The sequence below is a fragment of the Rhinopithecus bieti genome, unplaced genomic scaffold (genome assembly GCF_001698545.2).
Source record: "Rhinopithecus bieti isolate Rb0 unplaced genomic scaffold, ASM169854v2 scaffold_3902, whole genome shotgun sequence".
Lineage (NCBI taxonomy): Eukaryota > Metazoa > Chordata > Mammalia > Primates > Cercopithecidae > Rhinopithecus > Rhinopithecus bieti.
Window position 1 is genome coordinate 622,167 of NW_016804460.1, and position 16,375 is coordinate 638,541.

General features: G+C 44.1%; 1 protein-coding gene and 4 non-coding genes across 8 annotated transcripts in view; 1 reads left to right on the plus strand and 4 right to left on the minus strand.

Moving 5' to 3' along the window:
* Window positions 1-1,264, minus strand: part of RNASE11 (ribonuclease A family member 11 (inactive)) — a 30,244-nt gene extending 28,980 nt beyond the window's left edge. For 3 of the 4 annotated variants that reach the window (XM_017868528.1, XM_017868526.1, XM_017868523.1), the window contains exon 1: window positions 964-1,240. The gene's annotated coding sequence lies outside the window, so the exon portion shown is untranslated. Of the gene's footprint in view, window positions 1-963 lie in introns of all 4 variants that reach the window. The other variant, XM_017868531.1, reaches the window with a different exon arrangement.
* On the minus strand, window positions 753-824 carry TRNAP-AGG (transfer RNA proline (anticodon AGG)). Its single transcript has one exon. It is a non-coding gene; the product is annotated as a tRNA-Pro (tRNA).
* Window positions 1,265-1,522: 258 nt separating the features above from the next.
* On the plus strand, window positions 1,523-1,604 carry TRNAL-AAG (transfer RNA leucine (anticodon AAG)). The gene has a single exon. It is a non-coding gene; the product is annotated as a tRNA-Leu (tRNA).
* A 3,594-nt stretch (window positions 1,605-5,198) lies between these two features.
* On the minus strand, window positions 5,199-5,270 carry TRNAP-AGG (transfer RNA proline (anticodon AGG)). Its single transcript has one exon. It is a non-coding gene; the product is annotated as a tRNA-Pro (tRNA).
* Window positions 5,271-5,588: 318 nt separating this feature from the next.
* Window positions 5,589-5,661, minus strand: TRNAT-UGU (transfer RNA threonine (anticodon UGU)). Its single transcript has one exon. It is a non-coding gene; the product is annotated as a tRNA-Thr (tRNA).
* Window positions 5,662-16,375: the final 10,714 nt, after the last annotated feature.

The window sequence follows — 16,375 nt, forward strand, 5'->3', positions numbered from 1 at the left end:
AGGGGAGGGGAGGGGAGGGAAGGGAAGGGAAGGGAAGGGAAGGGAAGGGAAGGGAGAAAGAAAGGGAAGGAAGGGAAGGAAGGAAGGAAGGAAGGAAAAGAAAACCATTTCCAGGGTCCCATCCTCAGAGATTGCAGTGTAATTGTTCTGGGCTTGACTCAGCAGTGGATGGTTAAAAAAGCTTCACAGGTGACTCTAATATGCAGACACGATTGCAAATCCCTGTGGAGAAATTCATTCCCGAGAGGCTACACCATCGAGTTCCCCACCCCCACGCACACACAGAAGGGTTCAGTGAGCTCAGGCTTGAATGACGGAGCCCAGGCTTTATTATGTGACAAGACCTTCGCCCCATCTGCTGGCCCCTGCGCTTACAAAGTGAGGGTTATGTGAAATTGTTAAAATATGCCTGTCCTGAATGAACAATTCCTGGATAATAACAAAGAACTGCAAAAGTGAAAAGGTGGTTGACTTAAAATAATGCTTATGTAAAAGAAATACTACATGATATGTGGTAGCACCTGGTATTTATCCTCATAATGTAATACCAATACAAAGAGCATTTTTGCCTAAAGATGAAATACATGTATTTGAAATAATAGAGCATTAGATGGTACTCGCATACTAACTGTAGACGGTGCTTACTTTGTACGATAGAGTTTAACATGAATAAATCCGTGGTTTTATTGGGATGTCCACCGACAGAAAATCTGTGACTTTATGGGGGCCAGCTGAGAGAGAAAAAAATCACAGGGCTCGTCCGGGATTTGAACCCGGGACCTCTCGCACCCTAAGCGAGAATCATACCCCTAGACCAACGAGCCAACTGCAGAACGTGTCTGGGTTACTAAACTTCAATAAGGAAAGTTTTAGCCACGTCTACAGTTGGTCACTGTCGTCTTCTATAACTATGGGCATGGGTGACACCTAGTGGATAAAATTAATCACTGCAGGTTTTCTCACCTAAATTCCGGAAGGCGGCGCCTTTTGACTGCAGATCCCTTTTAGGAAAAATGTTCAGGTGTCAGCGGGAATAATTTAGCTGCATGTTTTCACTTCCGAGTAAGCCAAAGATGCTGCAGAACAGGGAGCGGGCAAATCAGGGACCGTCCCAAGTTATCCGGTGGCCAGAAGGCATCTCGTCCTTAGCGGGTACCGACCGCCGTGCCCGCGACCAGCGAAAGCTGTCGCCGCAGGGCGCCCTCCGTGGAGAGACCCCGAGGCAGAAGAGGGCCGTGACGCTGCCCGGTGACCCGCCTTGCCTGGCACGGGGCTGGCGCTCCAAACCGTTAGACCTGACAAGGTTGCCCTCCCTCTCTAGGGACACCTTTCAAAACAAGTATTATAACTCTTTCCACCAATTTCAAATAGTGCAGCTTAAAAGATGAAGGAGAGCTAAACAAACCAGAAAGAAAAGAAAGAAAAAATCCGGTAAAACTACAAATACAGGATCATGAAGTTGGCAGGTGGGGAGGGTAAGAGAGAAAAGGGTAGAGAATATGTTCTTAATTATTTGCCAGCGGGTAGCGTGGCCGAGCGGTCTAAGGCGCTGGATTAAGGCTCCAGTCTCTTCGGGGGCGTGGGTTCGAATCCCACCGCTGCCATGTGGTTTTTTTTTTCCTTGGAAAACCATCCGTGTATTCCGATTACTGTACTGGCGCTACCACGTTAACACAGTCTCTTCATCTTTCTTTAGCACCCAATCTCGTATCTCCAGTTGGTAAAGAATGTAGCTGTGCGCTATTTTGGAACATCTCGTATTTCTGAGTCTTTCATAATGTGAAGTACTTCATAAAGACAGTAAAATTCTCTCAAGATCATAAAGATGCTTTTGAATCCATGGTTTCCCAAAGGAGGGAAAGTGCTAGGACATTAATAACATTCATGTGTAGCCTTTGCTTTGCCTTTAAGTGGACGAGCGTATTTTGAGCTCTTTGCCTTTAAGTAGACGCGCGTAATTTGCACTGTTCTAGTTTTTGAGGAGTACAGAAATAGGAATAAAATAATGCCTACCCACAAGGGAAACTCACAGTCTAAACTGGAAATATAAATCCTACAATTACAAAAACGGGCTTGAAACACTGTAAAACATCATTGAGTAGAAAACAAATGCGGCATAAGGACAGTAGTGCAGTGATGTGGGAAGGATGGTGAAGGGACCGTGGGCTGGGCTGTTAGAATGTAAGCGGTGGCAATTCTCACATTCCTGACTGTGTGACTTGGGCAAGCTGCTTACCTTTTGTGTGCCTCTATTTCCTCATTTGTACAATGGAGATAATACATACCTCTATTATGACAATTAGCAAATACATGTAAGGTGCTTAGCGTATAGTCTGCAGAGACAAGAAAGCTCAATTTAGGTTTCTATTTGTAACATAATTCCATAGCCATGGCTATTATCCCTAGGAAGATTCCAATCTGACTCTACAGAAACTGGAAGTAAATTGCCATTTAATTGTGGCCTCTGGAGATCAGCAGGTGTGCCCAGGAGTGTGGTAATATTCGTCCATCCATTCATCTATTCATTATTAATTGCCAACTACGTATAGTACACATTGCTAAGTGCTGAGGGTACGAAATCGAGCACAACAAAATATTTGCCTTCCTGGAGCTTATATCCTTGTAGGGGAAACAGAAAGAAAGAAGGAAAGAACTGCATGTAATAATATTAAGTAGTGATAAATGCTGTGAACAGCAATAAATTAGTGTAGGGTATAATGGCAATTGGAGGCTATTTCGGAAAGAGTGGTCAAGGAAGTTGTCTCTAAAGAGGTAACATTTGAGCACAGAAGGAGTGAGAGAGGGAGAGAGGGATACAAATATTTGAGGAAGTGATGTTCTAGGCAAAGGAAACAGTAAATGAAAAGTCCGGAACAAGAAACAAGGCCCATGGATTTGAGGAACAGTGGGAGGGCCAGTATAGCTAGAAGAAAGTGAGTGAGAAGGAGGAGGAGGGGGTAAGCAGTTGCTATCAGAGGAACAGACACTACCGGAACACACAAGAGCTCCATCACAGATTCTGTTCTAAATGTGAGAAGTTATTGGCTGCTTTTAAGTGGAGGAGAGTATTGTTTGGCTTACATTTTAATAAGATAACTCTGGCCGTTCTCTAGAATAAGGAGTAGAGAAAAAGTAGGAAGATGAATTAGATGACTATCATGGGATTTGTAAGAGATGAAGGAGAGTTTAAACTAGGGTGATAATGAGTGTGTTGGGAAATAGATGAAGACAGAACAGTGGATTGGATGTGATGTTGGAGAAACCGGATAAATGATGGATACGGGTGGTGGTTGGAGAGCAATTGGAAGAGGAGTGGCAGGAAATCAAGGGTAGCATTTGAGACAAGTTAATTCTGAGATGCCTATAACTCGTTCACATGCTGGGGCAAGCAGGTGACTATATCTACAAATCTAGGTCCAGGCTTATGAGTAGGAGTCATCAGTATACGATGTTATGCTAAGCCTCATGACTTGATAAGTATATAGAGAGAAACAAAAAAATGGGCAAGGGGAGAGCAAGATAACACTCAAATATTGAGAGATCAGGAAAGGAGGAGCCATCAAAAGAGAGTGAAAAGTAGCCTCCTGAGATGAGAGATGAAGTAGGACGAAGACTGAAAAGTGACCTTTAGATCTGGAAACATCAAAGTCATTGGTAACCTTGACAAGAGCCATTTCAAGTGGAATGGTGGAGAAAAAAGACCTGATCATAATTGGTTGAGGACAGAGCATGAGGGCAGGAAGTTGAGATACATAATGCATAACTTTTAGGAACTTTTTTTTAAATCGATGCAGAAGAAAGAGAATTAGGAAGAGTGCTTAAGAAGGCGTTTTTTAAAGGATTGCTGATACTGCAGCTGTTTGGGGTTTGTATGCGAATGGGAATGATTGGCACACTGGGGGAAATAGCTGCTGTGTGTGTGTTCTTAGGGGCTTGGGGGTGGAGGGGCGGAAGTAATGTTGATTTCAGAAACCAAGTCCTTACCTAAAGGAGAGGAAATGGAAAATTCATCTGATGTGAAGCTGAAGGAGCTACCCTTAAATACGAGAAGTGAAAGATGGGCCTTGAAACAAGACAGAAGACAGAGACGATGAGTGTTGATGTGGGTAAGTTAGTCCATCTGCTTCCAGGAAGGGCTATAGTTCACTTCTAATGGAATCGTTTTATTCTGTAATAGTTATTCACACAATAAAGAAAGTTGCTAAGGGTTCACGAAACATTATATTTAAAGTTTAACATTTCAAAATTTGCCTATGGAGATACACTTTCCCTCATCACTCTATTGCTCCACTGGAGTTCACAGAATTCATTGCCTGCCTCACAGTACAAAACAAACAAACAAACAACAACAGCAAAAAAGCAGAAAGGGTGGGGAAAAAGGAAAGAAAGGAAAAGGAGAAGAAAAGGCAGTATTATGTAATAACATATAAACCCCTTTTTATGTATTTTATGTATTTATATATTTTTTGAGACGAAGTCTCGCTCTGTCGCCCAGGCTGGAGTGCAGTGGCACCATCTCGGCTCACTGCAAGCTCCGTCTCCCGGGTTCACGCCATTCTCCTGCCTCAGCCTCCCGGAGTAGCTGAGACTACAGGCGCCCGCCACCACGCCTGGCTTATTTTTTGTATTTTTAGTAGAGACGGGGTTTCGCTGTCTTAGCCAGGATGGTCTCGATCTCCTGACCTCGTGATCCACCCGCCTTGGCCTCCCAAAGTGCTAGGATTACAGGAGTGAGCCACTGCGCCCGGCCATAAACCCTTTTTTAAAAGATAACACATCATACAGTTACACATGATGACAATGTTAGTATGTGTCAGCTCCCAATTCATGCCCAGGAAAGAAAGCAGCTCCTTGTGTTTAGCAAGGGCTATTTAAAGTTTCCGAGGCAACTTTGCATACACTATTTTATTTGACTTGACAGGATTGCTAGAGGTAGGCAAGGAGAAGATGTGTTACAGTTTGTCAGGGAGAATAAAATGGATAGCCTGGGGCTTTCTCTGATTTGCTGTTTCACATCACTGGGGAGTCTTTGGCTGCAATTTTTCAAAGCACAGTATACAGGGAGAGCCAACTGCAGTCGTGACGTTTTCAGTCGTGACGTTTTCAGTCGTGACGTTTTCAGTCGTGACGTTTTCAGTCGTGACGTTTTCAGTCGTGACGTTTTCAACAAGATATTCCTTGTCGAGTTGAAAAAGCGAGGGCTCGTCCGGGATTTGAACCCGGGACCTCTCGCACCCTAAGCGAGAATCATACCCCTAGACCAACGAGCCACGATGCGAGGGTTTTTAAGTTATGCCTCAAGGCTTATTCAAATCATTAGGCATTTTTTTCTGATGAACTAGGTTCTTGGGTGCCTTCTATCGGCAGGAATGCATACTTATTTGCACAGCAGAAGTAAACCACACGCCCCAAGAGTCGAGACTGGCAGCTTCTGTAGCAGGCGTGAACGCACCTAGCCTAAATGACTGCCGAAGCGGCGCCGAAGTCATGCAGATGTGCCAAGCGACAGCCACTCTGCTGCTGCATTGTCTGACCCCGCTTACCTTCTGATGTGGAAATTCCTGTTGGCAGGAGGGAAAAAAACACACAGGCCCCAGCGAGAATTGAACTCGCGACCCCTGGTTTACAAGACCAGTGCTCTAACCCCTGAGCTATGGAGCCCTTGCGTGGATGTGGTTTTTCTACCTTTCATCTTATAGATTGGTATTGTGCCTCTAGCACTCCAGCTATTCAGTAGGATGTCAGCTTGAATAAAATTGCAGGATATTCTCCTACAAAATGAGAACATTTTCGTGCTCTGTAAAACCCTCGAAAAGATTCTGCTTTGAACACAGCAACTACCAGGCTGTCTTCCCATTCCTCACCCTGATACTCTCTTGAGACGTTGCCTACTGTGCCTCTGTGGTGCATGGAAATGGTGTTGATGTAAGAATTTCAGATCTTTGGGTACAAGGGCGACCCCCCCCCACACCTCCCCGAAATATGAGGAGTCTATGGAGGGTGTCTGATGGACAAGGAAATTGTAGTGCACTCCTTCGGCTTAATATGGTGGTAAAATCCAGGAACGGAGGTGAGAAGAGATTTTCCACGATTTTTTCCTTTCTCAATCCAGATCCCCAAACCTCTAAACTTGCCTTTCTGGAGTTAATCCCTCACTCTCCAAGGTCCAGAGGTGGAAGCAAACAGGGAAAAGGGGTGTTGAGGAAGAAGAGTTTAATCCTTTCCTAAAGACATACACAGATTTACACACAGTTGGTATGAAAATAATACGACTTTTAGAAAAGATTGTTTTAATTTTAGAAATCTTGTTTATATAAGCTGGTGAACAGAAACTAAACAATTAAACTAAGAAAGATCTTGTACCCATTTCTTACAGCAAATAAGCCGTAGATGAGAACATTGAAAAAAAGCACTGATTCATGAAAACCCAAGAAGTGACGTGACTCGACTTAGTAAGATTTAGACCCTCTGACCACAGGTCTGCTTTTTTACTTACAATTTTTTAGTGCTTTCATGTCCAAGATCACAAAATTTGTAAGAAATCTGTAAGGTTATTATGATTCATTGTCTCCTTTAATTTTCATTATTTAAACGTAAAACACGATGCTGTTGACCTTACACATTTTCAAGGCAGAAAAGTGCTCTATTTAGATAGGCAAAGTAAGGCATTTGTGGCAGATATTCTTGGATTTCGGATGAGTCAGGAAGAGGCCTCACAATGTTGTCCCAAGGTGAGATGAATTCATGTCTTCTGTAGCCTGACAAGGGCTGTTCCTTCTAATACTCCTGGGTGTTTAACCCTCAGTCTCCTGCTCCCAGGAGAACTACAAGGCTTTGTTTTAACTGATTGAATTAAAAATTGAATCGCTATACTCTATTTGCCTACGTAAGACACTTCACTGGAGAAAACCTCTAACATGATCTCTTTGGGCCTAAAGACACACCTCATAGCTTAAGGAAATGGCAAGTTGCCTACCTTTTTTTTTTTTTTTAACATCGGGGGACACAAGTAGGCCTACCTTTTTTCTAGAGCAGAAAAGTCAAATTAAAATAAACTTTTGGTCATAGTTGATATGTGATTGTTGGCAGGTGTAGACATTGAGTATGCAGTGCAGTGGTTAGAAAAAACCTAAATCGGTTATTTAACTCTGCCATGTCTCAATGTCCCTGTTTTGGAAATAGGTGCTTATTATTATAATCATTGTTAGTATTATCTTCATTATCATTATTTTCAGAGAGACTGGCCATAGGCAAAACTACTAAGCAGTGCAGACTGTCTCTCAAACAGCCTTCTTTCCCTTTGCTGTTTCTCCTCCTCTCTTTGCTTGTCTTTCTCTGATGGTATTCATGGCTCCTCACCTTCTCTTAGAATCTGTACCCTCGTTCTCACCCGTCACAATCTGGCAAGCTCACTTCTATTCCCTACATGAATTGATTTATCTTCTAACCACAGACTGTTATACATTTAAGAATAATTTAAATATGGGAGGCCGAGGCGGCCGGATCACGAGGTCAGGAGATTGAGACCATCCTGGCTAACATGGTGAAACCCCATCTCTACTGAAAATACCAAAAATTAGTGCATGGTGGCACGTGCCTGTAGTCCCAGCTATTCAGGAGGCTGAGGCAGGAGAATTGCTTGAACCCGGGAGGCGGAGGTTGTGGTGAGCTGAGATCACGCCATTGCACTCCAGCCTGGGCAACAGAGCCAGACTCAGTCTAAATAATAATAATAATAATAATAATAATAGTAATAATAATTTTAAATATTCAAAGAAGTATTCCAAGGAGAGAAGCCAGGGCAACAACCATGGATCTGATGTTTCTGGTTTCTCCTAGACAGAAGCTGGCTTTGTGGAGAGGGTTCTCACTCTTCTATCAGTACAAATAAACCTTTGACCAATTGACCCTATCCACATTGAGCCTACCTCCTATCATCAAAGGTTGTCCCAGGACCTTATGTTATATTCTCATTCTTCCAGCCCCTTACTCCACAATTCACTGGAGTTGGCCTGTTGGACTCTAGGAAACTCCAAGAGCCCCTTCTACTAGTTTATCAGACTTAGCAACAGCAAACCTGGTTGTGCTCCAGTGTGTTCTGGCCCATCCTGAGCACTTCCTCTGCTGAGCAACTTGACCCCTAGTTGTAATCTTAGCAATATTTTTAATTGCTTTTTTTGTTGTTTGTCTGTATTTCTTCCATTTCCCCTCAACTTTCCATTTGGAAAAAATGTAATCCTAATGTGGAAATAAATGAACACCAGTTAATGAGAACAAGCAAAGGGTATTCAGAGCTTTCTATAGCAAAGGAGTTAGCAGCCTTCACTTGTGATTTTTTAAAAATATAATTTCCATATTATTTTCTCTAGAGGATAGTTTTTCTTTAGTCCTTAAGGACTCACCATCTTATATGGGCTTTGGTAGGGGTCATGTGGCAGCATCCATATGTCTGAATCAGGGTGGGGGTGTTCGGTCCTTGCAAGCTTCACAGGATTAATTCCTGTCTACCTTGCTGTGAATGACACAACTCCCACAGTAACAGAATTTCAAAAACAACTTGGGAAGCGTCAAAGATACTAGCTTCAGAAATGTCCCTGACAGATGCAGTCCCTACTACGTTTTGAATGATGAACTTCTTAATAGTCTTGCCTTTGGGTAGGCATAGGGCATAGTTCATGCAGCCAATAGGCTGCACGTGGCTGTGGCCCTTTTTGGCATGACCATTGTTATTTCTTCTTTTTGCCATCTTGGAAGTGAGGACCCAAAAGAGCGTCACTTGTGATTTGGCAGAGACTCAAAGGTAGGCAGAGGCGTAGGAATACTTTATAGTGGACAAAGGGAAGCCTTCAAGCGTGCCCTGACTGGAGACGTGGCATGAGGACGTGGGGGGCAGGCTAACTAGAAGCGGGGCATCCTATGTGATTGGTTAGGGATGCATATTTGGCTTTCTCTGGTTGATCGTAACTTGGAAACAGAAATAACAGGAAAGGTGTTAATTATTCATAAATTCCTAGCCGTTTGGGTCTGGTTTTTACAGAGGTTATTGTTTGGCTTCCTGGGCTGGTTGCTTAGAGATCGTGGTCTGACTTCCTAAAAGTCTGGCTTAAAGATAATGGACTGGCCAGGCGCTGTAATCCCAGCACTTTGGGAGGCCAAGGTGGGCGGATCACCTGAGGGTCGGGAGTTCGAGGGTCGGGAATTCGAGACCAGCGTGACCAAAATGGAGAAACCTCGTCTCTACTAAAAATACAAAATTAGCCTGGCGTGGTGGTTCATGCCTGTAATCCCAGCTACTCGGGAGGCTGAGGCAGAAGAATCGCTTGAACCTGGGAGGCGGAGATAGCCGGTGATAGGCAGTGAGCCGAGATAGCGCCATTGCACTCCAGCCTGGGTAACAAGAGTGAAACTCCGTCTCAAAAAAAAAAAAAAGAGAGATAATGGACTGGCTTCCTGTGCTGGTCACTGTGGGTTGACTTCCTGCACTGGTTGTTGTAGGTCACTACTGGTCAGAGGTCTATTTTTATATATGTTCTGGCCGCTGTCTGTTTGTATAGTAATACCCTAGGGAAAAGTTAAAAAAAAAAAAAAAAAAAAAAACACTATGATAAAACCTGTATGCCCTCTAACTAGAACACCCATTATTAGTAACATTTGCATCCTTCTTACCTCCCCATCTCCCTGTTTACATATACTATCCAAGAGCAGAATATTAGTACCATATCACACCCAAGAAAATTTATAATTCCTTATATGCTAAGAGACATACAGTCCATATTCAAATTTCCCCACTTACCCCCTCCCTATTAAAATGATTTAAATTCCAAACGATATTTCTTACTGCATTTAGTTGTTAACTTCTCTTTGGTCTCCTTTAATTTAGAAAATTCCCCTCCTGGCCTGGCGCGGTGGCTCACGCCTGTAATCCCAGCACTTTGGGAGGCCGAGGCAGGTGGATCACAAGGTCAGGAGATCGAGACCATCCTGACTAACACAGTGAAACCCCGTCTCTACTAAAAATACGAAAAATCAGCCGGGCGTGGTGGCAGGCGCCTGTAGTCCTGTAGCAGGACAAGCCTCAGACAAAACTCCTCAGACACCGAGTTAAAGAAATAAGGAAGGGGTTTATTCAGCCGGGGGCACCGGCAAGACTTCTGTCTCAAGAGCGGAGCTCCCTGAGTGGGCAATTCCTGTCCCTTTTAAGGGCTCATAACTCTAATGGGGTGCGCCTGAGAGGTCGTGATTGATTGAGCAAGCAGGGGGTACTGACTGGGGGCTGCATGCACCGGTAATTAGATGGGAACAAAACAAGATAGGGATTTTCACAGTGCTTTTCTATGCAATGTCTGTAATCTACAGATAACAGAACCAATTAGGTCAGGGGTCGATCTTTAACTACCAGGCCCAGGCTGCGGCGCCAGGCTGTCTGCCTGTGGATTTCATTTCTGCCTTTTAGTTTTTACTTCTGTCTTTGGAGGCAGAAATTGGACATAAGACGATATGAGGGGTGGTCTCCTCCGTTAGTCCCAGCTACTCGGGAGACTGAGGCAGGAGAATGGCGTGAACCCAGGAGGCGGAGCTTGCAGTGAGCCAAGATCACACCACTGCACTCCAGCCTGGGTGACAGAGGGAGACTCCATCTCAAAAAAAAAAAAAAGAAAAAAAAATTTCCCTCTTCTTAGACTGTCTTTTCTCATGGCAATTGTCTCTTAGGAAGTCTCACATACTGAATGCGATTATTTCGTCATATAAGATTCAGTTTAATATTTACTTATTTCCTCATGATTAGATTCAGCTTAAATATTTTTATCAAGAACACTACTACTAATTTTCCAGGATAGATTGTCTAGGGTCTAGGTAGGACTGAATTTCTAGTAAACCAAGCAGGAAGAATGAAGTCTAATGAGTGATAACTTATTTACATGACAGTGCACTATTTCAAGGAGCTTCTGTTCAGAAAGTTATGTCATCCTTTGGAGGAGACTTTGTAATTTTCAGCTTCACTGGCTATAGAATATTTTTAAAGGTCAGGAATTTATATCCCAGAAAAGTAGGCACAATTACCAGGAGTCAACCAATTATTCACTGTAACAACATCCGGGAACACCTATGCACAGGCATACTGGTTTCCAAGATACATAGATTGTTTATCTCAGACATCAAGGAACTTGACTTTGCAAAGCTTTAGTCACACACACACACACAAGTACTTGCCTTGATTTGCACTTTCTCAAAGTTTTCTTCAGATTTCCACAGACATCTTACCTTCTGGAAACTGAGGCTACACTCACTCTGGTGATTATCACTTACCACTGGTATTGCCATCTAACTGTAGTGTGTGTGTCTCTGTGTGTTTGTTCATTCTTCTAGGTTTGTATTGTACATATTGTAAAAGGTGGAGCAGATATTTTCTTTTATTCAAATTCAAGTTCCCAATGAGCAAGGATAATAATCTTGTTTGTCTTCTGCTCCTTCCCAACCCTGATCAAATGATAAGCACAGATTTATCTGGTGGATCTGAAGTGAGCAAGATTCTATTTCCAAGTCCCAAAAGGCTTCCTGGCAGATGTACCCCCACTGACTTGCCTCAAATGTTTAAACCCATTGTAAACACTCCTGTGTGTTCACTGAGAAGCTGACCATGTTTTGAGAACTTGGCACACTCTGGAATTAAAGTCAGGGACTAGGAAAAGCAGTAGAGGGAAATCAAAGAAGAAATTAAATTGTACATGAGACATGATCTTTTTAAACCCAAAGCACCAAGACTATTACAGTGTTTGTGGGGACTGAGTAGGTGAAGGAGGACAATGAGACCAGAGGCATGAAAGAAACAAAGAATAAAAAATGCCTCATATCCTTCCCCTTTCCATTCCCGTTAATCATACTATAGTTCAAAGATTGCATTTCTTTTCACCTGAAGCTTGCAGAGGTCATTGATTTCGCTGGATTATTGCATGAAGTCCCTCTTGTCCCATCTCTCCGATGAAGTTCAGTGAAAAGTGGAAAGACAAATACAAACTAGAAATAAGGGGCTTAAATCTCCTTGCTGAATATAAGGATATTTCCCTTCCCTCTTTTTACTTTGAGCATTTACTTTAGAAAACTTTTTTTTTTTTTCTTTTTGAGACAGAGTCTTTCTCTGTTGCCCAGGCTGGAGTGCAGTGATGTGATCTTGGCTCACTGCAACCTCTGCCTCCTGGGTTTGAGCAATTCTCCTACCTCAGCTTCCCGGGTAGCTGGGATTACAGGTGTGTGCCACCATGCCCGGCTAATTTTTTTTGTATTTTTAGTAGAGACGGGTTTCACCATGTTGGTCAGGCTGGTCTCAAACTCCTGACCTCGTGGTTCGCCTGCCTCAGCCTGCCAAAGTGCTGGGATTACACGCGTGAGCCACTGCACCCGGCCTAGAAAACTTCTAAGTACTTTGCTTTACTGTGATGGTCAATGTGATAACCATATGAAACCATATCAGAGCTAAGTATGTAAGTGGAGTTCGATAAATCCTGAAAGCATTGACTATCTGATGCAGTTATCAAAAATATTATTTAATTTAAATATAGTATTTAATTTTAAGCAAGATTTTATAGCACATAGAGGTGTCCACAGGCCAATAGGGGGATGGCTTTCTATTGGAGCTAGGAACAGAGCTTTACATTGCAATGTAGTGCATGTCTTCTGCTGCAGACTGATCCAGAAAGATTCTGGTGGGAACTTTCAGATGCTCTAAATGAGCATAGAACATTTGATACACAAGTTAGTACATAGAGTATTTCTCAAAATTTAATGCATACTCTACCTTTTGGGGAGTGTGTTAAGATTCTGATTCAGTAGGCCTGAGATTCTGCATTTCTAATCTGCTACCAGAAGATGCTGATGCTGCTGGCCTCCAATCACACTTTGCATAGTAAGGCCTTAAATAAATCTCTTGCTCATCTATAAATTTTCATCATCTGGACTATTAACAAGGTATAGATAGCAGGAAATTCAAGGTTAAACTCTCCGACAATATTAAAGAATGCTGGATCCTAGAATACTGGCATCCTGTGCTGAAGACTGAAGGAATAGACATGTGCCAGTCAGACGAACACATTGCATGTATTTGTATCAGGCATCTTTCCAAAAGGGTGGTTATTCCTTTGCTTTAGATGCTGGGCAATTAAGTATGCAGCAAATTTGGCATTCTACTAGGAAAGCCAAGACACCTGGCTTATGGGTCTCAGGGCACTTACTGTTTGAGCTGTGCAACCCACTTCTTGAAAGGAACAGGCCAAGTTTCCTCCCTCCCTACTGAAGGATCCTGTGAGCACAAGGCAGGAAATAGGTACTCGAGCAACATTGAATAGGAAATTGAATAGGAGAAGCCATCCCCACTTGTTAGTAAAGGAACTTCAGCCAGGAACAAGAGAGTGTGGTACTTTCTCTCTTGATAAGAAAGTGCTCTGACACCTGTCAGTTTGAGGAATTTGAACCTGCAGCATTCCAGGATCAAAGAGGGCTCTGCTGTGATGACTAGGTTCTTTCCTGTTGACTGGTTCCTTTTGTTGCCTGATCTGGCACTAAAAAAGATCAAGATGGGCTCAGATCACTTCCATCACATGAGAATCTTAATATTAAAAAAAAAAAGTCAACACATAAAGAAACTATGGGTTATTTAAATGAGTATTATGAGGTTTTTGTTATTGCTGTTGTTGTTTTGAGCTGGAGTCTCTGTTGCCCAGGCTGGAGTGCAGTGGTGCGATCTTGGCTCACTGCAACCTCCACCTCCTGGGTTCAAGCAATTCTCCTGCCTCAGCCTCCTGAGTAGCTGGGATTACAGGCACATGCCACCATGCCCAGCTAATTTTGTATTTTTAGTAGAGACGGGGTTTCACCATGTTGTCCAGGCTGGTCTTGAACTCCTGACCTCAAGTAATCTGCCTGTCTCAGTCTTCCAAAATGCTGGGATTACAGGTGTGAGCCACCACACCTGGCCAAAGGAGTATTGTTTTGTGTTGCTATAATAGAATACCTGAGGCTGAGTAATTTAGAAAGAGGTTTATTTAGCTCACAGTTCTGCAGCCTGGGAAGTAGGAGAAGCATATTACCAGCATCAGCCAGGCCTCTGGTGAGGGCCACTATGCTAGGTCAAAACATGGCAGAGAAGGTCAAAGGGGAAGCAGACACATACAAAGAGGAAAAAAAGAAAAAAAGGACATCTTGGCTGTATAACAACCCACTCTCCCAGGGAACTGATCCATTCCCAAAGGAAGTAATCCAATCTCACCAGAGCTAGAACTCACACACTACAGAGAGAAGGGCACCAAGACATTCATAAGGAATTTACTACTGTGATCCAAACACCTCCTACTAGGCCTCATCTCCCAACCCGGATACATTGGAAACCAAACTTTGACATGAGTTCTGGCGGGGACAAATTAACCATATCCAAACCATAGTGGGTATGTTTATCAGACTAACACTTAAACACAAAGAGACATAAATGTGACTATAAAATCTCATCTGGAGATCTCATCAAAAGTTTCAATATGAGGCCCCTTCATGGGCCCTATGTCTCTTATTGACTCAGTGCTAGGCATAATAGTGCAACAGATACTTTAAATATTTGTTCTCTCCCCTCCCATTCACCCTCCACCGCTGTTTCAAGTCATAAAGAGCCCCAGGCACTTTTTTTTTTCTTTCAAGCTGATGCTTCCCGGGCCTACACATTGAGATGGTGGCACAGGATTCCTAGGATTCTCTCTAGCTTAAGAACATTAGTCTTTCCACTTCTGACCCTGGCAAAGACTTGTGTGTACTGATGGAGGCAGTAAGCTCACACTCCTTTTCCCTAAGGCTTCCTGTTAGGCAGGGATCTAGACCCCACATGGCGGTGCCACCCAGCATAGCAGGCCCTTTGTTCCAGGCTTCCCTTCCTCTTTGAACACACCGGCAGACTTGCATATGTCAGAGGTTCCGGCTGGGCAACCACACTCCCCATGACCTGCAGCTCACCTGCATTCCACAAGTTCATAAACAGCAGTTTCGGTTAACAGTTTCCAAAGACACCTTCCTCATGACCCTTACTCGACTCCTGCCCTAGTAGTTTCAAGACCCCCCAGGCCCTGTTTGTACAACCAGCTTCCCTACCTCTCGGGCTATAAAAAGCCCCTACCCTCCTCCCTCAGCGCGACTTCCTCGGCCAGCACCTTTGGACCGAGGAACCTCGCCCGTGAGTCCTAATAAAGGCTATTCTCACTGCCATTTGACTTGTGTCTTCGTTCCTGGTTTGGCTCCAGCTTCAGTTTACCTTTACACTTCCTTCAGAGCTTGAAAACACAATGTGAAATTTCTTAGTAGTCATACATGTCAGGTCTCTGAGCCCAAGCGAAGCCATCATATCCCCTGTGACCTGCACGTATACATCCAGATGGCTTGAAGTAACTGAAGAATCACAAAATAAGTGAAATTTAAATGGCCTGTTCCTGCCTTAACTGATGACCTTCCACCACAAAAGAAGTGAAAATGGCCGGTCCTTGCCTTAACTACAAAAGAAGTGAAAAGGACTGGTCCTTGCCTTAACTGATGACATTACCTTGTGAAATTCCTTCTCCTGGCTCATCCTGGCTCAAAAAGCTCCCCCACTGAGCACCTTGTGAGCCCCCCACCCCCGCCCACCAGAGGACAACCCGTTTTGACTGTAATTTTCCTTTACCTACCCAAATCCTATAAAACGGCCCTACCCCTATCTCCCTTCACTGACTCTCTTTTCAGACTCAGCCAGCCTGCGCCCAGGTGATTAAAAAGCTTTATTGCTCACACAAAGCCTGTTTGGTGGTCTCTTCACACGGACGTGCGTGAAAATCCATTCAGCCACAGGGGCTGGCCATGGGTATTTTAATCTCTCAGTCTTAAGTGATGCCTAGGAGGCCATATCTTTGACCATCCGGCTGGATTCAAAACCTTGGAGATGCTGCCTGCGGGCCTTGGGTGCTGACCTCCTCCTTCTAGGGAGAAAGAGACCTGGTCAGGGCCTACGCGGTGGGTACCCAGCGAGCTTAGATTGCCGTGAGCTGGAGGTTGGGGAGGAGGGTGCTGGCGCCAGAGAGCGACGAGGCGTGAAGGGGTGGATGTAACACCGGATGAGTCCGGGAGGCACCGCGGGGAGCCCGGACTAGAGTGGGTCGGGGGCGGGAGGAGAGCCTGCCTCCGACCTCCTCCGAACGTCCCGTCTCTTTCCTATGCCGATCCCGCTTCCCTGCCTGGGTTCTACGTTTATTCGGTGCTCCCTGAGCCCTGTTTTAAAGCTGCTTTTTAAGAACATCCTTTCTGCTCGCCTCCCCCAACTCCTGGCAGCGGTGACCCTGAACTCGCAGTACCTTCGCCCCCGCCCCTGCCCCCG